This window comes from Kogia breviceps, chromosome 2, assembly GCF_026419965.1.
Source record: "Kogia breviceps isolate mKogBre1 chromosome 2, mKogBre1 haplotype 1, whole genome shotgun sequence".
NCBI lineage: Eukaryota > Metazoa > Chordata > Mammalia > Artiodactyla > Physeteridae > Kogia > Kogia breviceps.
This window is the reverse complement of record NC_081311.1, coordinates 101,829,070-101,853,096: the sequence shown is the minus strand read 5'-3', so window position 1 is coordinate 101,853,096 and position 24,027 is coordinate 101,829,070. Positions and strand designations below refer to the sequence as shown.

Genomic DNA, 24,027 nt, shown 5'->3' with positions numbered 1-24,027 from the left:
GGAAGGGAAGCTGGGCCAAGCATCTCGGCAGGTGGAGGTGATTTTGGCAGCAGCATTAATGATCCCTTGCAAGAGGTGGGGAAGAAAGCCCTGCCCATCCCCCTTTCCAAATTGTAAGTCAAATTAAATGCTTGTCTTTACCTCTCAGCTGGAAAAGTGTGACCCTATCACACCCAAGGGGCTCCAAATGTGCTTTTAAATAGAATCCATCCTCAGGTTCCTATGATCTGTGGATAATTTGATCATAAAAACAAGCAGGAAATATGGCTGTGCTTTCATTTTTCTTTTTTAAAAATTAATTTATTTTAATTTATTTATTATTTTTGGCTGTGTTGGGTCTTCGTTGCTGCACACAGCCTTTCTCTAGTTGCGGCGAGCAAGGGCTACTCTGTTGTGGTGCGCGGACTTCTCATTGCGGTGGCTTCTTGTGTTGCAGAGCACTGGCGCTAGAGTGCGTGGGCTTCAGTAGATGCGGCGCGTGGGCTCAGTAGTTGTGGTGCATGGGTTTAGTTGCTCCGTGGCATGTGGGATCTTCCTGGACCTTGGCTTGAACCAGTGTCCCCTGCATTGGCAGGTGGATTCTTAACCACTGCGCCACCAGGGAAGTCCCTCATTTCTCAAGAAATGATTACAGACATATCTTCTCACTAGGAAGTAAGAGAAGAGTCCAATATGTTTTCTCTAGAGTAATGGAAATAGTGCTTTGAGAAACCTATCTACCTTGGTGGAAATTTTCAGTCATTTTTTTCCTTGGACTTAAAAATTTTTTTTTCTCTAAAGAAAAATGGTATTGATATCTAGTATATGGCTTATGTTTGTGAGTTTCCACTGTGGAGGCCTAGAGGCTCTGTGTAGGGAGACAGAGCTGTGTTTGGTGCCATCCTCTAGCCCACTGATTTTCAAAACCCTAAGTGCCTCCATAGTAAAGCTCCGAAGACTCTGTGTGGATTAGACTTTCCTAACCTCACCCTGAAGAATTCCTTAATGTTCGACCAGCCATGACAAAGCTGTGTTTGTCAAACCTGTGTTTGATGCTGGGCAAACCTGTGTCCTTACCAGTTTCCTGACTCTCCCTCCAGAGCTTTCTGGCAACCAGTGAACTGAACCAAAGTGGTTCTTGCTTGTCTTACCTTAAAACTCCATTTGTCAAACAGCAGTTGCACAAGGAAAGGTCAGCACTTTATGTTCTGAGCACTTAACTTTAATCATTTCTTACAGTGGACAGAGTCCAAGAGGTTTTCAAATTAGTCCTTACATGTAAGGGAAAGAAGGTCGGTCATTCCATCAGGAATAAAAATCTGGTGCCTGGTTCTCCTTCCTTGTTACCCCAGTCCATCTCCACATACTACTGCATCCTAGCAGAAATGCCACAAATCTGTGTCCAATCAACAGATCTTTACTGAGCATTTACTATGTGTCAGACATCTGTCGAAGGAGTAGCTAGGTTTCTCCTTGTGATTTGTTTTGAAAATTATACACTCTTGTACTTTTATTATTTTTTTAATAACAAAAGTGGAACCTGCTCATTGAAAAACATGTCAAACCACACAGAAAAACAAAAAATGAAAGTTCCCTTGTCTAACTCCCCAAGGATAACCACTGCTAACAATGGGTATAATTCTTCCCATCATTTGCTACACTTTGCTTTATTCATTCAACAAGCTCCTGCCTACTTCTTTCCATGTGAGTATATGCAGTTACCTCAATCTTTTCAACCCCTTCTAAGATTTTTATATTATACATGTACCATAATTTGTATACCTACCTTTTCTTGTATTGATGTATATTTAAGTTGTCTCTATTGGTTTACAAATAATGCTGCAAAGAACAATCTTGAGCTTATATCCTTAGGCGCTTTTGTGAACATATTTGCAGGGTCCCTCTGGAAAAGTGGAATTGCTGGGTCTAAGGGTTTGTACTTAAAAAAATTTAAGGTACCTCTAATTTGCTTTCCGTAAATATTGTGTTGATTTAAACCCATTAGTGGCATACGAGATAGGCACTATCTTTAACTGATTCCTACATCAAAGTGGAATATTTGAAGGCCTTGATACCCTACCAGACCAATAATCTATCACTGCTCTTAGAAAAAAATAATTTTTGGACGTGCCAAAGAGCATCCACTCATGTGGTGACCAGTGAGATGCGAGGTCATTGTTTTCCAAGGGCAGGGAGAGTGCTTATCTAAATATACGCCCCATTCCATGGACTCTGCTAACTGTTCCTGCCTCAGCCCTCAAGGTCCTCCTACGCCCATTTCTGCTTAAGATTCACTATGGCAGGAGGTTTGTGTATAAACAAGTAACACAACACAATGGCTGCCCTCAAAGACCTTTCAAAGTGACTTGAGGAGACAGAAACACAGATGGCTAAAAAACAAGCTAAAAATACAAGTCAGTATATAAAAAGCAGCAAATAAATATAAATAGTCAGCATCATTATAGCAGTTCAGAGGAAGGAAGGAAAACAGTGGGCTAGGGTGTCCAGACTTCATGGCAGGGATGTGGTGTAGGATTTGTGGATCTCTCAGGTGGTGGGGAGAAAACTGTAAAAACCATGAGTAAGAACCAGCTCAGAGAAGAAGGGAGATTCCTTGAGAGCGTGGAAAATAGCAGGGGAAGGGCACATTTTTATCTTGCTAGGGTGTGACTTAACAGTACTTGAGATGATTAGAGATACTTGGCACAGATTATTTATTGATTGATTTTTTTGGCATGATGGGAGTGGTACAGGAAGGTCATTAAAAATCTGAAGAAGCCTTTCAGAGCTCTTCTCAGAAAAGAACCCTCCGATTTACACACACACAATTTTGGCTACATTTCAGGGAGCCCCTATCCCAAGTTGAAAAACTTTTTAGTGTACCTAAAAAGAGTTGCAACTCAGGACAAGCCATCTAGAAAAAATAAAAAAATTCAGCCAGGTATATATGTATATCACATAAAAGTTGTTAGGCGATGTAAGACGTAACTAATAACTCATTTATTCATGAATCGTCAGACTCTGAAGCAAACTGGAAACAGGTGGGTAACAACTTGTTAGGAGCCCGCTGGCTCTTCCATGGCTTCAGTTTAGGCAGCGTCAATCGGTGGAGGCGATTCTCTGCCTTTTTCAGGGGAAACTATCTGACCTGAGGGAAACCAGGCTCTTGAAAATTTGAATCAATGGGATTATTTACGCTTGCATCACCGGAATCCACTCGGAGATGCCCGGTTTTTGCTGCAGAAAAGATACTGTTGCTCCCCACCCCCTCCTTTCTTTTTGACAGTCAGTTAATAAAGACTCAACAATAAGCAGCTGCCGGTGATGTCATGTGGGACTTTGTCCACGGAGCTTATATTTACAAGCTCTGAGCAACCCCGGAGCCGCAGCCCTGGGAGCAGCGGATCTCCGCAAACTTGCTCCGAATTCGCGGCAGGAACTTTTGCTGCCGCTTCGGCTGTTCAGAAAAACTGCGCGTGTTCTGTGAGCCCGGCCTTTTCATGCTTCACAAATAAACAGAGGATCAACCCGGGAGGAAATGTTTCGCTGGAGAGAGTTGTTGCAGTTCCTGTGTTTGTCTCCAGGACTGTGAGATGTGTTGACTGCAGAGCTGACAAGTAAGACTGTTGGAATTTTAAAAACTCTTATAACAGTTTTTCGTATTTATACAGCTTGCTTTGCTTTTAAAGTAAGATGGTGATGTGTACGTATTTCTCCGGGCTCTGTCACTGCCACAAGTATGCATTTGTTTCAAGTAGTAATTACAGTGCGCTGAGGTTGAGGGGATAGGTGCAGAGGACTGGGCACATAGATAACAGGGTACTGAATTCCTGATCCCCATTTGCCTCTGCAGGGAGGTTGGCAATTTTCTTTTTTTTTTCTTTTTTTTTTTAATAAAAAGCCACCAAACATACGGAAACTATTAGGTTGACCTAAGAATGTTAATAGAAAACTGTAAAGACTAATTTTTAATCAACCAGTGTGCTGGAAGGGAAAACCCACTCTTGATTTTCATCTCTGATCATTCCTGTGGTTTATAGATTTCTAATATGTGCGTGTTGTTCAATGTCTCCTTCCCTTCTTGCCTACACCCTCCCCCGCAAACGCATGCACACACATAAGCTCATTCATTCTCAGGGAGTTCGAAAGTATAGACAAATGTTTTGAAATGCAAACCGTTTCTATCTGGATTTCTTCCCTTTAAGTACCTGGAGAAATGTTTGCTGTTCTGACTTGTCTTCTGGGAACCTGAATGCAGGTACTGCTGAAAAAGTTCAACTTTGACACTCCGCTCGGTGGGGACGTGAGATCCACATCCTCGCTTTCACTTGCCTCCCAACGCTTTCAAACTCTCCAAATATTCTTTGGGGAATAGGAAGGGTGGGATCTGTGTGCCGCCAGCCTGAACCCGGGCCCCCTCTCATCCCGGTTGCCCTGGGCCACCTGGAAGTTCTGCGTCAGAGCCACGTGGATTTGTCTTTCTGCCGCATGCTTCTTGTTGCTGGGTTTGCACCTGAGCGCCTGCAGTGAATTCAGCCCCTTGTAATCAGTAGCGCATCCGGCTGATGTCTGCCGTCCAGTCCTGAGAGCCCTGCTGCGAGGATTGGCAAGTGGCCGTTAGTCCGTTACCTCCTGCACGTGACCCCCGGGACTCCATACAGGAGACCCAGCTGTTGCTCCATTCGGCGGCTCCGTCACCAGCCCGCAAGAGCAGGGGCAGCCTTCCCTGCCTTCCCCTTTTTCTCCGGTCTCAGAGAATTGTAAGAAGCCAGTGCCTGAAAACTCCTAAAACATTCGACTGTTTTCCACGGAGTTCTAAGGTGGGCAGCCTCCTTCTCCGTGTTTGTCAGCTCCAGATTTTTCCATCAGAGCACACTCTCTTGCATATGAGTTTTTAAAAATTTTATTGAAGTATAGTTGATTTACGATGCTGTGTTAATTTCTGCTGTACAGCAAAGTGACTCAGTTATACATATATATATTCTTTTCCATATTCTTTCCCATTATGGTTTATCACAGGATACTGAATATAGTTCCCTGTGCTCTACAGTAGGACCTTGTTGTTTACCCATCCTCTATATACTAGTTAGCGCTGGATATGTTTTATGTATTAAAGCTCAATGCTTTCTGTGAATTTTTACTTAAAGAAAGGGACGTGCTACTATAACAGTTTCCAAACCATTATTCAAAGCTTATCTTCTGCAGAAGAAAACCTGAGGCATGAGGAGGGGAAATGATTGGTCCAAAGTCACCCAGCAAGACCATGGCAGAGCTCCAACTAGAAACCCAGCCTCCCGTGCTGGTCCCCGCATGCATTTCACATTTCAGTTGTTCCAGGTTGTAGAAGAAATAGGACCCATGTGTGGTTCCTAGCCTTCTTGCAGGAGCTGGGCTGTGTGAAGGTATATAGATGAAGGTGGTCTGGTAAAGAGAGAACATTCCTATTTTGTTTTAGGCTCTGGTTATGTTTCTTAACAACTCTGTTCCTCATTATTTTGGCTAGAGAACCAAAGAGCACTCTGTGATTATTCGACAGTTGATGACCTAAAGGCAAGCGGGCATTTCAGGCAGTGGAATAGTACAGAAGGCACTTTGCATCAGGTGCAGGTTGAGAGACCGAAGGTGTTTCCCAGCTCTGACATTTTGTGTTTCTGCTTTACTTGCAAGTCTCAAACTTCTTTTATTGACCATACCTTACTTGTCTTCCCCCTCTTTGGGGCTCCTCTTGCCTGTGGAAACTTTACTTTCTCATGGATTCTTACCCCTCACCCTCATTCTCTCACTGCATCCTGGACCTCCAGTGCTAACATTCAACTAGATTCCACTAACACCCTGCATTCCTCTTTTTCTCTGGAGCCTTCCTTGCCCCTGATACCCCTGCCTATGTGGTGCCTCTGAGGATTCTTCAAGTTGAAGTGATGATTTTCTTCTTTGGAGCCTTCTTTGGTATCCTGTGTTGATTTTTTGCTGTGGGATCTGAAGCTCTATGCTACCTAGTTAAGAACCTCTTTCCATCAAAAGCTAGGGCTATATTTCAATACTTCCTATATCCACGGCACCTAGTACAGAGTATAGTAGTATAGTAGTTCAATGTGTAACAGCAAATAAGTAAAGTAGTGAATTGCTTATCTTAAGTATCCCCTTTCCTGCATCAAACACCCATGCCTCTGCACATGGCTAACAAAAACATCATGTAAATGTGCCGAGTGGCTTGAAATTCTTCTTCACTCTGGTTGAAAGCTCTCAGTGCTAGACTGCCCGGTGTGCAAACAAGGGCTATTCCTGATGTGATGCCGCCAACCTCCCATGCCTCATTTCTCTCCACTCCCTCGCATGTACTGTGTGTCTGCCCTGGAGGTTCCTGGCGTGACAGTCCATCTATATCTTCCATCAAGGCTTGAGGGGCAGCATAGTGGAACGATTGAGGCCTTGGGTTCTGGAACCAGACTGCCCAGGCTCAAGTCCTGCTTTCATCACTGGCCGGCTTTATGATCTTGGTTAATTCACTTGGCTTTTCTGTTTCAGCTTTTCATCTTTTAAATGTGTCTAGTAAGAGTGCCTACCTTATGGGAGTATAGGGAGAATTAAATACATTAATATAGCTAAAACACTTAGCTAAACACTTAGCTACACATCAATATAGCTAAAACAGGCAGAGATTTAAGTACTGATGAGTATTAGCTGTTACCATCACTGTCGCCTTACCAGTGCTCATGTCCTACCCCAGACTTAATGAATCGGCATTTCCAAGGTGTGATTCAGACCCAGGAATAGTTAAAAAGTTCCTCAGATGATTCGGGTGGGAATTCCTGTCTTAGCTACTAGGAGCTGCTTTCTGTTACCTAAACATGCTGGGTTTGTATGTTCTTTAGCACCTCAGTATCTTTACACTCTTGCCCACAGCACCTCCCTCTCCACCCAATTTATCCTCCAGACCCTTGCCAAATTTGTAATCTCATGCCTAGCTAGGGACCTGGCACAGAGTGAATTCCCAACAAACAAATGAAAAAACAATGTATGAATGTGTGCTTGATGGGTACTCTAAGAGAAGATTTAAATTTTCTTCCCCATAATCACTACTGAGTGATGACTGTATACCAGGCACATTTCTAAACACTTCGCAGGTGCTGTCTCATCATGATCATTATACTCATTTTCCAGGCAAGAATACTGAGGCTCAGGAAGGTGAGGTAATGTGCGAAGGTCACATGGGCAGTAAAAGAGGCAGAGGCAGGATTTGAACCCTGAGCCCATACTCTTAACCTTTCATTGTATGGCTCTCTGGACACATGGAAGGCAGTCTTTCTCATGAGCTTTTCCTATGGTGGAATTTTGATTTTTCTTGTCTTCCCCTGGACTGATGGTACTGGAGAGCAGCAAATCAGATAAAGACTTCAAGGTACCAGCCGACTGAAGTGATGGTTCACATTTTCTAGTCTTGCAGAGGGTCAAAGCCCATGCCCAGCTCTTTGGTATTTTTGTTTTTCTCTGAATCTCGGACAAGAATCCCCTTGCAGGTTGGGCCGAGTTTACGGCTCAACATCAAGATTATTTGCAGTCTCGGTATATGCATGGGTAGGCTGAGTTCAGCTTGGTCAAGAGTATAATTCAGGGGATTTAGATTAACAAAAAATTGGAAGTAATGGTTGGCCATTTGGTTGGTTTCTGGAAAAGTTTACCAAGGGAAGTGGTAGTGTTTTGTGATAGTGGGTTTAAATAGCCAGAATGGTTGAGGTTGAACACTGGCAAGTCATAGAACCAGTTAAACACAAGATGCCTTATAGCCTTATTTTTCTCTGCTTCTCTAATTCTACAACGTTTAATGCCTTTGGAATTTTAGATTCCCAATTGTGCTTTCTTTACAGATGAAACAATAAATCTCTTGGATACATAGAACATTACCCACAACATTTACTGTGCCCCCCATACATACTTGTCTAATGAAGTGTGTCCTGTCCTTTTGGAAGCCTCAATTACACAAGGTACTTCCCAGTAGTTACATAAATTAATGTGGTATTTTCAGGGCAAGAAACCAGATCTCTCCTCTTAGAAATAAACTTTCTGGATTAGTGATTCCTTTGAGTAGAATTTGGATGCACTATAAGAACCCAATGGGCTGAGTTCAAGAAGAAAGCCCCAAACCCATTGTGGAACATAAGCTTGGATAATAATACGGCAGATACATATTATGATGTTGAAAGACGAGCTGTTAGTTCTGAAACATGTTGCTGACAAGATGTGTCTGACAAACTGTTCCCCGAAGGGACCTTGCTTCATTTGACAAATTGAATCTGGAAACATAGAACACTGATCCAGGCCAATCCAAAAGATATGTCCTAAGTGGGTCGCATTTCCAGTGCTGATCTGTTTTTAGAAACAAAAAAAATCAAAGTAATACATGCTCATAATTTAGAAAACCAAATAGTACTAAAATGTCTATATAAATAATAACTATATATCTTATGTATTTACATATGTCACTTGACATATTAAATGGTAGTTCTAAAATGTTTACATATATATAAACAGTGCATATATATATGAAGATATACATATCGGACAGTCTTTTAGCTGTTTTTTCTGTACTATTTTTAAATAATGTTTTTTATATCTAGTTATAATGTCCAATTATTTACCTTGTATTATGATAGATTACAATATATATTTCTTATACCTCCTACACCCTTCCTGTTCTCCAATGGAATTATATCACAGTTTTGATTAAATGTCTATTCAGTGCTTATTTTTATCATGATTGTAAATAACATTTACTGTTGAGTCAAATAATTTATTCTTGTATTTCCTTTCTCTTAAAAATATTTTTCCTAAAGTTAATTGCCTTATTTCAAACACTGACTTGGTTTTCTAGGAATCTATAATTAAATTTTCCAACAGCCATTTGACAAATGTGTCAAAGATAACTTTTCAAACATTCTTCTTATATGGATAAATTCTTAAGTCACGGTATACTGTTTTTTGTGTTTTTGTTTGGTCAGTTGTCAAGCAGGAGAAGTTAATTATTAGTTGTGACATATCGCAAGCAATTTAAAAGGCCTGTCTTCAACGTTTCATTTATTCTAATTATAGTCAATTACTCATATGTGGGTAAATGGACAGAAACGATGTTTTTATTGTAGTTTGTAAATAACATTCATAATTTAGTTTTATGGTTCCATGAATACTCCATAGATTTTAGTGTAAGAAATAGCCTTTGTTTCTGAGTACCTTTGACATCTAGAATAGTTTCATCAGAGGAAAGCAAATGATGCTTCATGTAATGTTATTTTATGAACAGGTAAATGAACGGCCCACTTGAAATGACACTTGAAGAGAATTTCTTCCCTTTCTCATTTTCTTCTCATTTTTTCAGCCCAGATTTACATGATCAGGAATGTGAGATACTTTGTTATTGGGAGTAGTTAAAAGAGTTTACTAGAAAATAATTTGAAAGAGATTGTGTTTTTGGAGATTGCCAGTAGAGGGCCTTATTAAACTGAATAAAATTTCACATACAGACCAATGGTAATAGGTACCTTGTGAAAGAAGCCATTGTTTTTAGGATACTTGATTAATAGCAGGAAAACTACCAAAGTAATCTTTGTAAAGTGTATTGTATATTTTTAAATCTGGAGAAATTAGAAGTCCTAACTTTTTATTTTCAGTGTTAGGGAAAATTGGAGAATTCAGATCATTCACTGGAGAATTCAGCCCATCCACCAAACCAGGACTTTGGATGCCAGGTCATAAAATCTGTAAATGACCTTTCTTTTGGAGTTAGAGCCCTGGACGCTGAGCCTTTTGGGGAAATTAATATTGTCTATTGAATATGCAGGAAAAACATGATGGTTCCCCTATCCTAGGGACAGTTTATACTTGCTTCCTACATTTGAGTGAGCCCCACTCAACAAAATAGGTTTTCTATTCCCTACACCTGGACCAGAATCTCACTCTGTGGTATACCCTCGATTCAGACACAGGGAAAGAGAATCTAGAGGAATCGTGAGAGCTGGAGAGCCTTATTAAGTGCTCCATCATGCTATGTTGCCGTGAAGGAAAGAGTTGTGGGGACTTGAGCTGACTTTTCTAGAGTCATTTGGTGGGTTAGCACAGAGCTCTTCTCTCCCTACTCACTGGCCTGTTTTCAGCTTCTCCTACTCACCAAAATCTCTCCTTAGAAGGCTCCCCCTCCCCCTGCAACCTCACTGGGACAATTCCTGCTCAGCCTGAATGTTCCTTCCTCAGGAGAGCTTTCCTTGTTATAGATTCGGATAGCTTCAGGTACTTGCTTTGCATAGCACGTATCACTAGTGTAATTAAATATATGGTCAACTATTGGATTCAGAACGTCTCCCTGTCTAGGCTTTAGTTGCATAGGGGCAGAATCTGTGTCTATCTTGTTTAATATTGTAGCCGGAGCACCTAGAACAGTGGCTGGTAAATTGTAGGTGCCCAACAAATATTTGGTGAATGGACAGATATAAGCAAATTTTCAGACTTCAGTGCTTTCTCCTCTCCATTCTTACACTTCTGAAAACATTCCTTTTTACAACTCAACTGATGACATTCAAATCTCATGGCATTCGACATTCCTGTGGACACAGGGAACAAAGGCAAGACATTTCTTTTTACGAAAGTTTTAATGATTCAGTGAGTGCCTGTTTAGTTCCAGTCATGTATCAATACTCATGGCATTCATCAATGGGGGCTCTATAGGTGTGAGGGTGTGAGAGTAACTGAAGAAGAGGATGGACAAGATTTATTTTCTTCCCTTGTTGATGAGGACAAGAGAATGGGAAGAGGAAGATGTCTTGCGTTGAGTAATGTGCCCCTTTATGTTTCCCAGCTTGAGCTGGTAATTTTTTGGATACCCTTTCACTGAGAGGCTGCATTATACACCAGAAAGACCAGGATTTTTGGAGTCAGTTAATACAGATAGAGTAACAGAAAACAAATAGCCATAGCTCGTGCACATGTAACATTTACCCTTGGATAGACCTGAGTTCCAGCCTCTGTTCTGATCTCCATCAACTTTGGGAGTTATTTAATTTCTTTGAGCTTGGTTTCCTCATCCATAAAATGTAGTAATATCAACAATGATTTCATCTGATATTTATTAAGTGCTTGCAATGTGTCTGGCCCTGTCATGCTTTCCATTTATATTGTCTCATTTAATCCTCAAAATAGCCCTCTGAGATAAATATTCCTATCAATTCTATTTCATAGATGACAAAACCAAGGTACCGAGAGGTTAATTTGTTCCAGATTGCAGAGTAAGACTTTGACCCAGATAGTTAGATTATATTACCTCCTTATCATTGTGAGGATTAAATGAGATAAAGTACGAAGAGTGCCCACACAAAATTAGACTTGCAGTACATGGGGACTGGTACTGTCACTGTTGGCTCCTTATCGTTGAAGTAAGCAGGTGATTGCTGAAGGGAAATGAGAGGTCTAATGTCAGCCCCATGTGTCTGTTCATCGGGACTTGTGGTTTAATCCCGATATCAAATGTCAAGAACCCCATTTACTCGGCATTTTGGCACATACAAATATTTGTAGCCCAAAACAGCTAACAAGGAGGCTGCCCACCCCTATCTCCTGGACCGTGAATACATTTATTATGTTCTCCCCATATGAACATATTTTTCATTGCTCAATACCTCGTGTCTGTTTATGTGATCCCCCTGGTTTTATCACCTCTGCATTTTGTTTGGCAAAACTGCCAAATCCCATGGTCTTTTGTATGCATAGACCTGCTTATTTGAAGTACAGTGTAACCAGGTTATGAAGTTGGGTGGGTGTAAAGTGTGTTCAGGTCCTTTTGATGGGGTCTTAATTTGATGCCTTTTTCTTGAACCCCTGGACCACCTTCCCTAGCTCCTCTCACCCCCCTTCCTCTTCTCCATCTCTCTCTCTCTCTTTACCCCACCTTATTTCTCTGTCCTTGTCTCTCTCAGTCATCTCTCTTCTCATCTCTCCCTCTCTTTGCTCATCCTCTTTTTTTGGTTCTTTTCCTTCTTTATCTTAATTTACCTCTTCTCTGTTTCCTACTCCTCAGAAAGCCGAGTGGAGAAGTGATGGTGGTCAGTGTTTCTCACTGGCGATGGACCAGGCACTGGAGAAGTGAATCATTTCAGTTCTCTACCTCTCCATAAACTTCAAATACCCTCGGCCTCATTCTAATGCTGATCCTGTTAAACAAAGAACACATCCAGATTTCAAGCCAGAGTAAGGGAGAAACCAAAAGAGCAAGCAGAATGGTGGAGTGGAGTGAAATCTGGATGGAGAATTGAACAACCCTGTTTGTAAACATTTTTCCACAAGCCAGCTGTATGACATGGGATCAAGTGGCTCCATCTGCAAAGCGAAAGGTGGGGATCAGATAGTCACAGGCCGCTTCTGGCCCCGTGATCCTGTTATTCCTTAACACACAGTGACTTCAGTCTGACTCACCACGCAGACAGTCATGCACAGTGCTAAGGAGAAAAGTCCCTCCCCCAGGACAGTGGGCGCAGGTCTAGGCTGTGAGTGCGAGGGCCCTTGCAGTGTCTGAGGTCTCCAGGAGTGCCGTTCTCCCAAAGTGCTGAAGTGACTCGTCACTGCACAGTGCTGTGTGTCTTCACAACACATGTTGAAGGATCACCCTTGCAAGGGGGTTTCTCCAAAGCGTTTAATTATAACCTCCACAGAAGATTAACAGATGTTGTAATTGTCTTTACTCTTTGATTAAATAGTTTCTGCATGAGTGGCTTTCTGAGATCTTCCTTCTCTGTTTTGTATGGTCTTTATAAACTGACATGTGTCTGCAGTTTTCTACAGATAGCTCCTCAATTGGCTTGGTAAGAATCTTTGCAGATTCATAATTTCATTCTATCTCTTTTCTTCATCTGTCTGTCTATTACCTATCCTCTCTCTCTCTCCCCTTCTTCTCTCTCTCTGTTATCTGTCTCTCTCTCTCTCATCCATCTCCCTATCTACCTCTCTATCTACCTACCTACCTACCTATCTATGAAACCTGGGCTGGGACAAGCTGTGCTTCTGTAGACTGAACCATTGGTTATACAGGCAGCCAGGTGATGGGAATATGAACGCCGTTAGGAGACTGGCCTCTCTCTTTACCATTTGTCCAGGGAAGTGACTGATGCCCGTAAATATTCCCTTGGAAAAACATTGTGCAAAGTGGGAAAAGAAAATTCCACAAACCTCATGCGGCAACCAAGCATGCCAGGTGCCAAGTGTGCAAATGAGTTTGCAAGCAGAGAGAAAAACCAACATTCATGACGTGAATGTCTGCAGATTTCCTTGGCAGTATTTGCTCTGGGAAGATAAGTTATCAGCCAGAAGGCTTATTGACATCAAAGGCATTATTTTCATTCCATTATTGAGAACCCAGGATTCTTTCTTTGCATCAGAGATGTGGCCTGTGTTCTAGGGCTCATTTATCTCACCTTCTACTTAGCCCTTCCGGAAGGAGGATGCCACTAACTTGACATGAATAAGAATGCTTCTTTCTCAGTGTCCAAAGTAGTACGTTTTTTCCCTGAGAAGAAAAAACTATAACAGAGGGGTTCAGACATGAGGTCAATTTCTGGCTGATGAAGACGGGAGGAATGGAAGTAAATACTGAATCAGTGTTTTAGAGGGGTCTGCCTAATGATTGTCCCCACCTCACCATATGGAAACATCTGAAAAGGGCTCATAAATCAGGGCAAAGGTCAATTCTTAGATCAACTTGAGGGAAGAGAAAGATCATTGGCTTTACTGGATGAAGTAGTATTAAGCCTTTCTTTGGGGAAAAGAAGGAAGAAAATACTTAGATTGTTTAATCAAATAGACCCCATGTAAATTTGATCTGTTTTATCTGTACTTGCTAAGGAAGAGGAGGGAAAAGAGTATTTTCTGAGCATACGATGGATTCTGAATATATGTGCTACTAGAAAATCAAAAGGGAAAAATACTTGTCTTTATGGGGTTCACAACATATTGGAGAAAAGGAGTTAATCTCACAGGGGACATGCAAAGAATACTATAAACCAATCAATATGGTTGAATTCCAAATGAATGATCAGAGCTTTGCCAAACTAAACGGTTTTATAAATTGACTGGGATCTTGACCCTTCTACAACCCATATCAATAAGAAATGGCTAAAGAAATTTGGTTTATTCAGGTGATTTGGAGGAGAAAGAGGAGTTTAAAACTTTTTTTGAAGTATAATATACATGGCAGATAAGTGCACATAAGTATACAGCTTGACACATTTTTACAAAGTGAATATTACCAGCTTTCAGACCAAGGAATATCACCAGCACTCTCCTTAAGTTCACTTGTAATCACACCTCTCAGGTAATCATCATGAGAACTTCCAGTAGCATAGATTAATTTTGCCTGTTTTTACACTTTATATAAATGGAATCACCAGTATGTATAATTTTCTTTCATTCAAATTGTATTTATATGATTCATCCACATTGCTGTGGTTAGTCGTAGAGCTTTCATGCTCATTGTTGTATAGTATTCCATTGTGTGGCTATATCATAATATAGTCTCTCTACTATTGGTGGTGTATTTGGATAGTTTTCAATTTGGGACCATGACAAATAGTGCTGCTATGAATATTCTAGTACATACATATCCCTTGGTGAACAAACATACACATATCTGAGTGTGTATGTGTGTGAGATTGCTGCATCACAGGGAATCTAGGAGATACTGCTGAATAGTTTTCCAAGGTGGTTGCCCCAATTTTTATTTCCACTAACAATATGTGAGGGTAAAGGTGGTGTTTGAATTTACTCAAGAGAATACAACTTAACTTCCACTACTACTTAGGGTAGAAGTTAAAGAGAAACAGTTGTGGCCTAATGTTAGGCAGAACTTTTGATCATCTGGAAATTCACAGGCTGAAACTGGAGCCATATGAAATAGTTCCCTGTCTCCAGAGGTGATCAGATAGTGATGGGATGGTCTTTATTGAGAAGGAAGGTGAGCTGGAGGATTCCAAGGCCTCTTCCGTCTATGGACTTTGTAGATCTAAATTAATAAGCTCTATGGAACAAAGATGCAAGAAGTTAAAAGCAGCCATTGCCATGGACCCAGTGGTCAGAGGGTAGGAGATCAGATGTGAGTAAACAGGAGTGATTCCACAGTCAATGCTGACTGTGAATGAGGACAGAGGCCATTCAAGGAAGGGAGACAGGTACATGGACCTGAGCAGGAAGTAGTAGAATTGAGGGGGTCATAAAAAGAGATAATACATTAGTAGATAGAAGGAAGAAGAGTAGTTTTCATGCAGCTACAGGTATATTTTAGAGTGTGAGTGGAACACAGGTTGATGCAGTTCACTGTGCCGATGGATTAGAACCAATTATGAGAAATATAAAGCAAAGCAGAGGCATTTGATCAGCTCAGTCTGAGATCAAAGGATACCTGAAAGATGCCCTGGAGGAAAGCTGTTCCACAGGGTTGTGGCCAGGTAACAGACCACAGGGCACAAGACAAGGCAACATTTCTGCAAGACTCATTGGAGACTATGTAGGGCTCAAACTTCTGCTCCAATCTCTTCCACACATTGCATCTCTCTGATTTCTAACTTCTGTTTGTTGGTACTTCAGTATCCTCACTTCCCCTGGAAAACTCATGGTGCCTTTCTATGGTTAATCTCTGTTATGGGTTCCCCAATCACCAGCCTGTGTTACCTGGTATTGAGCAAGCACCTCATTGAACCCTGTTCCCATCGCTACCAATTCCCCATGGAATGGGAGCAAGTTGATGGGGAGGGGCAAATGCATCCCCTAATTGACAGAGTTATTTTGGATCAGATTCCATCTAACTCTATCTTATTTCTTTCACCTTAGCTTGATGCTTGTCATTTCATGATTCCTGTGTACAGACATGAGAAATATCTTCTCTAAGTTGGTACTAGGACCTGATCAGAGAGTACTAAGAAATCTGATCATGTTTCCTTTTCACTTCAACTGCCAGGAAGCTCAGAACCAGAATTACGTGTTTAAATACAAGTGCTCTGTTGGCTAATATCCTGCATATTTGCAATTTTCCAGTCTCTCATCTTTGTACTTTGTGGTAGACAGAATCCTAAGATGGACCCTGAGAGATCAGCCCTTTCTTATACATGCACGAGGTATATAATTCCCTCTCTCTGGAGTGTGGGCAGAGATTATGATGGTTCTCACTCCTGCGATTAGGTTACATTGTATGGTAAAGGTGGGGAGACTTTTGCAAACATAATTAAAGTCCCTAATCAGTTTACTTTGAGTTAATAAAAAAGAAGATTTTCTTGGATGGGCATGACCTAATCAGACAAGTCCCTTAAAGTCTAGAGACCAGAGTTTTGAAGCCTCAGAGATTCTCCTGCTGACCTTGAAAAAGCAAGTCACCATGAGTTGTACATATGCAAGGAAATGAATTCTGCTCACAGCCACCCAAGCTCAGAAGACTCCAAGCCTCAGGTGAGACCTCAGGCGAGACCTCAGACCTGCTTACCTCGTGAGACCTGAGCAGAGGCCCCAGATAAGTTGTTCTCAGATTCCTGAGCCATGGAAACTGTGAGATAATAAATGTGTATTATTTTTAAGCCACTCAATTTGTTACACAGCAATAATTAATGTACATATTTTCACTCTATCTTAGTTTTTTCTTTATTTGTTGTGTATGTAGCCTCTTTAATTCCTTTGTGACTTGATTAAAATTGAATGGATTAAGGAATACATTAAATAGTGTCCTAGGGCCCCCTCACACTTACTCCAGGGTGATAGGGATGGTGCTGTCCCCTGCATGGCATCAGGCTCCCTCCTACCTCTGTGATTTGGCTTGTGCACTTACCTCTACTTGGAAGGTCTTCTTAGAATCTCCACTTCTTTAAACTCCATTCAAACTTATAGGCTTAGCTTGAGTTCTACATCCATAATTCTTGCAATCTGAATTTTGGAGGATTTTTTTCTTTTTCTTTCTTTTTTTCTTTTCAATAGTTATTTACTTGGTTGTGCTGGGTGTTAGTTGCAGCTCACGTGCTCCTTAGTTTGTGGCTCGTGGGCTCCTTAGTTGTGCCTCTCCAGCTCCTTAGTTGCAGCAGGTGGGTTCCTTAGTTGCCGCTTGCCGGCTCCTTAGTTGTGGCTTGTGAACTCTTAGTTGCGACATGCATGGGGAATCTAGTTCCCTGACCAGGGATCGAGCCCAGACACTATGCATTGGGAGTGTGGGGTCTTAACCACTGGACCACCAGGGAAGTCCTGAGGATTTTTTTTTTTTTCTGTTTCTAAATCCCTACAGCTGGGGTTCCCAGTCTGAGGGCTGATGGCATCATAATTACTTCAGGGAGGTTTTAAAAATGCAGATTCCCAGCATTCTCTCCCTCTCTGCCTTCCCTAGGGATTCTGGTTCATTACTGAATTTTCAAAAACCTTCCCAGGTGGTATCATTGGGCAGTGAGGTTTGGCAATGTTTGCCCTGTCAACGTCGGCCCTGTATATAATATCTTGCGTGACTTACTGCCTGTGCTTGAGGCTCTCAAAACTTTAAGCCAAATATATAGATCCCCTCTCGCCTGGACAGCATATTATATATTTCTTTAATCTGAACCTTGGTTTTATTATTTTTCTACTTGTATCTTCCCTTTGGCTTTCCTTCTTCAATTGTTTTATCATTTTTGTTTTGTTTATATTTTTGTAAGTAATCACAAATCCTTGGTGGGGAATGAGATTGGGAATAAAGAAAGAAACAGAAAACCAGTGTCCTCTTCCCTAATATTTTAATGTATGTGAATCTCGTTTCCCTGGCAACAGTAAAACTTTCTAAACCACGGATTCTGGCCCACATCGTACCTGGCACAATTTGACCGTATAGGAACAGTGTTCAGAAAACTAAAGACTGATGGTTGGACCGATAAGAAAAGGTTCTTGCTTTGTACAAAGAGCATTCCTTCCTCTCTTTTCTGCCCCGACCTTGTCTCCTTCCTCACCCCCTTCTCCTATCTTTTGAAGCACTGAACAAAGAATTGCTCTTTTTCCTGGACTCAAGCATTTGAGGCTGGCCTAATGCACAGATAAGGCTTCAGAATTAATAGGAGGACTCTTTGTCTCTTTCAGGGGGGTTTCATCTGCCTGAAATGGCTTTACACTGAGGTGTATTATTTTTTGAGCTTCCTGGTTTTGTGAACAGGCACATTTTAGACACAGGGCTGGAAGTGTGAGTGGAAGGGGGTGGGATTAATCATCGGACACTGCCCTTTCCCCTTTTAAAGCCCCATTGAATGTGCTACATTTAAGACAGCAACCATGCCCTTATGCCAAAGCACACATCTGTGATATCACTGGAAATGGTATCGTGCAAGCTGTACTTGGTGAGTGGAACATAATTGCGTGGGGAAGCAGGTTTATCATACAGAGCTGAGGAATGCTCGAGGGAAGTTCTACAGAGATAGTCATTGTGGAAAAACTGATAAATTGTACCCCTCTGAGTCCTCCTTTGAAGACTTTTCTACTGTTGTGAAAATGTATAATCTCTTGGCAGTGATGAGTCCTCCGTGTCTCTCTACTTGTCCTTTCTGCAAATCTCTTTTTACTTAGATTCTCCTCAGTGGGAAACTTTCTTTTTCTTTTTCTTTTTTTCTTTTTTTGCCATTGGCTTTCTCTTTTTTTTTGCGGTATGCGGGCCTCTCACTGTTGTGGCCTCTCCCGTTGCGGAGCACAGGCTCCGGGCACACAGGCCTAGCGGCCATGGCTCACGGGCTTAGTTGCTCCGCGGCATGTGGGATCTTCCCGGACCAGGGCACGAACCCGTGTCTCCTGCATCGGCAGGCGGATTCTCAACCACTGCGCCACCAGGGAAGCCCCTGGCTTTCTCTTGAATGTATTTGCATCAGAAGATCTGAACTGGCCAGGTGAGCATGGTAAAATATGCTGTGTGTGTACACATGTGCATATATGCATATGAGCACATGCATTTGAGTTTTGGGGTTTCTGTGTTTGCCATTTGTATTAGACAAAAATAGAATGTTATTTCATACATTTCATACATTCTATATTTCATTAGTTTAATTTCCAAATTAAGCTAATTGAACTTAGAAGGCACCATATCAAAAATTCAAATAACTCCAGGGCATTTTAGCTAGTGGCATTCGTCTTCTTTTCTACTAAAATCAAAAAGTACTTTCTGCTCGATGGAGATGTTTCTGTGCCATTTTCTCCAGTATCATTGGGATTATGCTTAAGCCATTAGAAATCTTTTCAAAGATAAATGTTTGGACCACTGAATTCTGCCTCTCGCCTCCCACTCCTATCACCCTATGTTCTTGTAAGAGCCTGCAAGCAGCCATGCCACCCCTCATACACTGTTCCATGATGCTGATCAATTGAAACAAAAACACATATTTCTAGAGACTATACCTGTCTTACAGTTTCCGTCACCACCTTTACTCTCTGCCTTGCCTCCAGCTAATTAAATCTGTGCTGATCGCAGGCAGAAGGAAGTGGAGAGCTAAGTGTGCAGGTCAGTTTCCTTGATAAAGCAGCTATGGGTGCAGTGTCCCACTCTGGGAACCACCTTGCGAATTCGGCAGCCCAACTCAGCTATTTCTATATCTCCCGGCACACCCACTTCAAACAAGAACAAGCAAAGTTTAGCCAAGAATAGTTTAAGCAAAAAGTTTAATATTCTGTAACAGATAATGAAGAAAACTGAATGAAGAAAAAATGAGTTTAGCCTCAAATTCTCCACACCAGCTGCCTTCAATAATTGGTTCCATGTCTCTCTATTCTTTTTTTCAGGGGGGATGGGGTGGGGGAAGTGTCCTTCCCGAAACCTGATCAGGACTTTGCATAAGTCCTTGTTGCCCAGAGTTACAAAGGGGTTCTGCCTTCCTTAATCAGACTTCCAGAATTATCGAGAATTATGCTTATGGGGAGGTCATGGTTAGCAGAGCACTGAAGAATGAGGACATAGGAGTTCTGGGTTAATGACAAAGGATGACTTGAAAGTGAATTATTGTACAGGCAGGAGACACTTTAAGGGAAATGTGAATTTGATTTTGAGGCTGATAGTTACATTTCTGGGAAATGTAAGGCATCATTCTCTGCCTTTCTGAATCAAAAAGTGTGAGCAATCATTGGGACACAACAGGAAGGAGTTAGTGGTTTAGATTAATAGAAATTTGGGTGTATTCAAAAGTAGAGCAGACCTTTAGCTATTTATCCTAGAAAACATTTCATATATGTGCGTGAAGTGGTGTGTACAAGGGTGAACATTGTAGCACCATTTGTAATAGTGATCGTTATTCTCAGTCTAAATCTCCATCAGTAGAGGAAGGGTGAAACAACGCTCCATTCACACTACAGAGCCCATGTAGCATTAAAAGAACAAAGGAGAGCTATTTGTATCCTCACATTGTATTACCTCTTAGACATAATATTAAATGAAAACAAATCAAGTTGTCAAAAATGAGTAGGGTACCATTTCTGTTTCAAAAATCTTATCTATATACATGTACATATATGTATGTAAATGGACTGAAATGTTTTATAAAGAGAACAAATCATTGTTTTCCCCTAATTGAGAGGATATAATTAAGAGTGCATGAAGAAGAAACTTTTGCTGTTTTCCATATCGGTCTCTATATAATTTTAAACTTTTTATTTTGAGAAGATATTCATGTTTTACTTTTGAGAAAGATCTACCTGTGTGTGTATGTATATATACCTGTATATTTGTTTATATACATTTTAATAAGGGGATATTCTGAAAGAGTATTTCATAAGATTATGAGAAAGGGAGTTATTTTTTTCCCAAATAAGTAATCTGAGGTAACCAAAGGTAATATAAAAGAGGAACAGAATCTCAGCTGTTCTCTGGTTGAGTTACAGTTTCCAGACATGGTAATGTTGAATTCGAGATACAAATCAAAGCTGTTAAGATACAGATCACCAGCTATTTCTCAGTACACATGAAGCAGCATAAGTTATTTGCAAAGAAATCCATTGCTTCAGGAGTTTAATTTCATTTCAAACAAGTTGAGCTTGTCCCAAACATTCAGCCCTGGGACTGGGGATAACTAGATAAGTGAGCCATGGCCCTGGTCCTAGAGGGTAAATAATCGTGGGAAGGACAGACATGTAAACACCTGTCATTTATTCACGAGTCTCCACTCCAATAGAAGCCTGAGTGAAGAGCTCGAGAGGAGAACAAGCTGTGGGCATGCAAAGGGAAAAACAAATATTGATTGTTTTCAGGGAGATAAGAAATCTGTTTTCATGAAGGAGCATATGAAGCAGATCCTAGGGTCTAGGATGGATACAGAGGAAATGAAGATGGGAGAGGGCTGATGGCCTGGGAGAATTATGATGGTCAAAAGACTAGAGGTTTCGGTGCTGATGAAAGTTCATTTCTGGAAGTTAACAGTGATAATAATGGGTTGAAATAATAATATTAGATGTGAAACTTCCAGGGACCTACAAAAAAGGCAATTTTATCTGGCTAATAGCTGACATTTTTTTAATTGATGTATAGTTGATTTACAATGTTGTGTTAGTTTCAGGTGTACAACAAAGTGATTCAGTTTTATATGTGTGTATGTGTATGTTTGTGTGTGTATATATATATATTCTTTTACATATTCTTTCCCATTATAGGTTATTACAAGATATTGAGTACAGTTCCCTGCGCTATACAGTAGGACGTTGTTGTAATAGCTGACATTTCTTGAACACTTTACTATGTGCTTGGTACTCTGCTAAATACATCATATGAGTTATCTCACTGAATCCCTAATGTAACCTTATGATGTAAATAGCATTGTGATCCTACTTATGGTATAGTAGTGTTGTGATTTCCATTTTATAAATAAGCAAAGTTGAGACTCAAAGAAACTAACTTACATATACAATATTGTAACACCAGATCTGAGTAGCTTCAAAACCCCTGATTTTATTTATGCCAGTACTGCACCCAGAACTAGACAACCTCGATGTTTTGTCCTAAAGGGAATAACTGGGAGTTATAGTTTCCAGAGGACAAGTACTTTCAGAAGATAAGAACATAACACATGGCTATCCAAGTGGACTGTTAAAATGGTGACAGGATGAAAATCGCATCATAAAAGTTGTCCAGGAAATCCATGTGAAGGTTGGCTTTACCCCTGGTTATGGTAGTGAACAGGAAGGAAATGAGAATTGTGAACAGGAATTAGAGGTCCCAAGCATGGCAGCATGTTCTGAAGCTTGTTAGTTGGAGACAGTAGTAAGCAAGTGGTAAAACTAGATGGTGTAGGATGAAAGAGAAGTGGTGGAGGACATTTAACAATATCTCTAAAGTCATAATTTCACCTGAAGCAAAAGATCATGGTTTTTCACAAAGTTAAGCAACTGTAACAAAAATTTGGAAACCACCTATATGTTTCATGAAAAGGGATGGCTAAAATACATGACAGTACATCCAATGAATGGGATGCTGTCAGTCCTCAAAAATGGTACTGTGGAAGAATGGTTAATGGCATTAAATGATACTTGCTCCATAGCTGTAGGTGGAGAATTTTATAGCATGTTTTCCCATTTTTGTAAGCATATTGTTGTAGACATCTTTTATGTCTGTGACTGCTGTTATTTCACAAACAGCTTTTTTATGTTTGGGGACATTCCCACATTATGACCATCTCCTCCTGGACATTGAATCCAGGATTCAAATTTCCAGCCTCCTTTGCAGCTAGGATGCAGGCCTATGACTTGAGCTCTGCCAACCAGGTATCCTATGTGAGAGAAATCATTCTTGAAGTGAGTAACACATACCAACCATTCCTGTGCAGTTTTCCATTTTATTAAATGGGTGATGGCAGGAACACTGAGCTTTTAGTAGGGGGTGTGGGGAGAGCCAGGTTTGGAGGGAACAGCAGTGGCTTCCTCATCAGCCCAGTTCTGTGGTGTGATTTGGGGATTTGTTTCTGGCAGTTTAGCCTTGAGTCCAGTTCCCAGCCCTCCCAACCATTTTGTGAGTCACCCAATAACTTTAAAAAATAATTTATTTTTCTTCTTAATCAGTCAGCCTCACTTACAAAACAGAGTTGATACTATTCTTTTGTTACTGCTCTTTTTCTTGTTTTCTGCAAATATTCATTCAACAGAAAGTTATCAGCTACCTACTATTTGCTGAGTACTAAGCCAGGTATTAAAGATAAAGACACTTAATGATGCTCTCTCTACTTCCAGTCTACATATTAGATGTACAGTCAGGAAAGTTTCTCTAAAAAATCTTGGCAAGTATTTTTCTCCAGGATGCATGAGGATATTAATAGTTTGAAGGACCATGATGCAATTAGCATATATTGCATAAAGCTTATTTAAAATTTTTATTGTGATCATCTCTGAATTAATTTCTACTGTTAAATTAGCCTATTTTCTCAAATTAGCTGTTGCTCTCATCTTTTGTCCTCATTTACATAATTCTCCACTTCAGTTAAATTCTCTTTTCTCTTTTTGAGAAAGTAACTTGATTGTTAAATTTGCTCTATTATTACATCTTCTTTGTAATTAAAAGTTATAGCAGGGCTTCCCTGGTGGCGCAGTGGTTGAGGGTCTGCCTGCCAATGCAGGGGACATGGGTTCATGCCCCGGTCCGGGAGGATCCCATGTGCCGCGGAGCGGCTGGGCCCATGAGCCATGGCGACTGAGTCTGCGTGTATGGAGCCTGTGCTCTGCAATGGGAGAGGCCATAGCAGTGAGAGGCCTGCGTACTGCAAAAAAAAAAAAAAAAAAAAAAATTATAGCAAAGTTAAAAAAAGATTATAAGAAAAAAATCATACATTTTATCTTCAGAATATCCTTCAGTGCTTTTTCAGTGAGTGTCTGGGGAAGGTAAGCATTTTCATTTTGGTAAATCTAAAGAGTTTTTTAAATATTGTTCTCATTCTGGGGTTGTATTTTAGCTCAATTTGGAATTCTAGGTTCACAGGTACTTCCCCTCAACCCTTTGAAGACATTATTCTCTTGTGTTTGGGCATTTATTTTTGCCAAGTAGAAATATGTTTGCAGTCTATCTATTCTAACAGG

At 40.8% G+C, this 24,027-nt stretch overlaps 1 protein-coding gene across 7 annotated transcripts in view; it reads left to right on the top strand.

Moving 5' to 3' along the window:
* The first annotated feature begins 3,312 nt into the window (after window positions 1–3,312).
* Window positions 3,313–24,027, top strand: part of NCKAP5 (NCK associated protein 5) — a 1,012,185-nt gene continuing 991,470 nt past the window's right edge. For 6 of the 7 annotated variants that reach the window (XM_067025888.1, XM_059055602.2, XM_059055601.2 and 3 more), the window contains exon 1: window positions 3,313–3,596. The gene's annotated coding sequence lies outside the window, so the exon portion shown is untranslated. The remainder of the gene's footprint in view (window positions 3,597–24,027) is intronic. The other variant, XM_059055604.2, reaches the window with a different exon arrangement.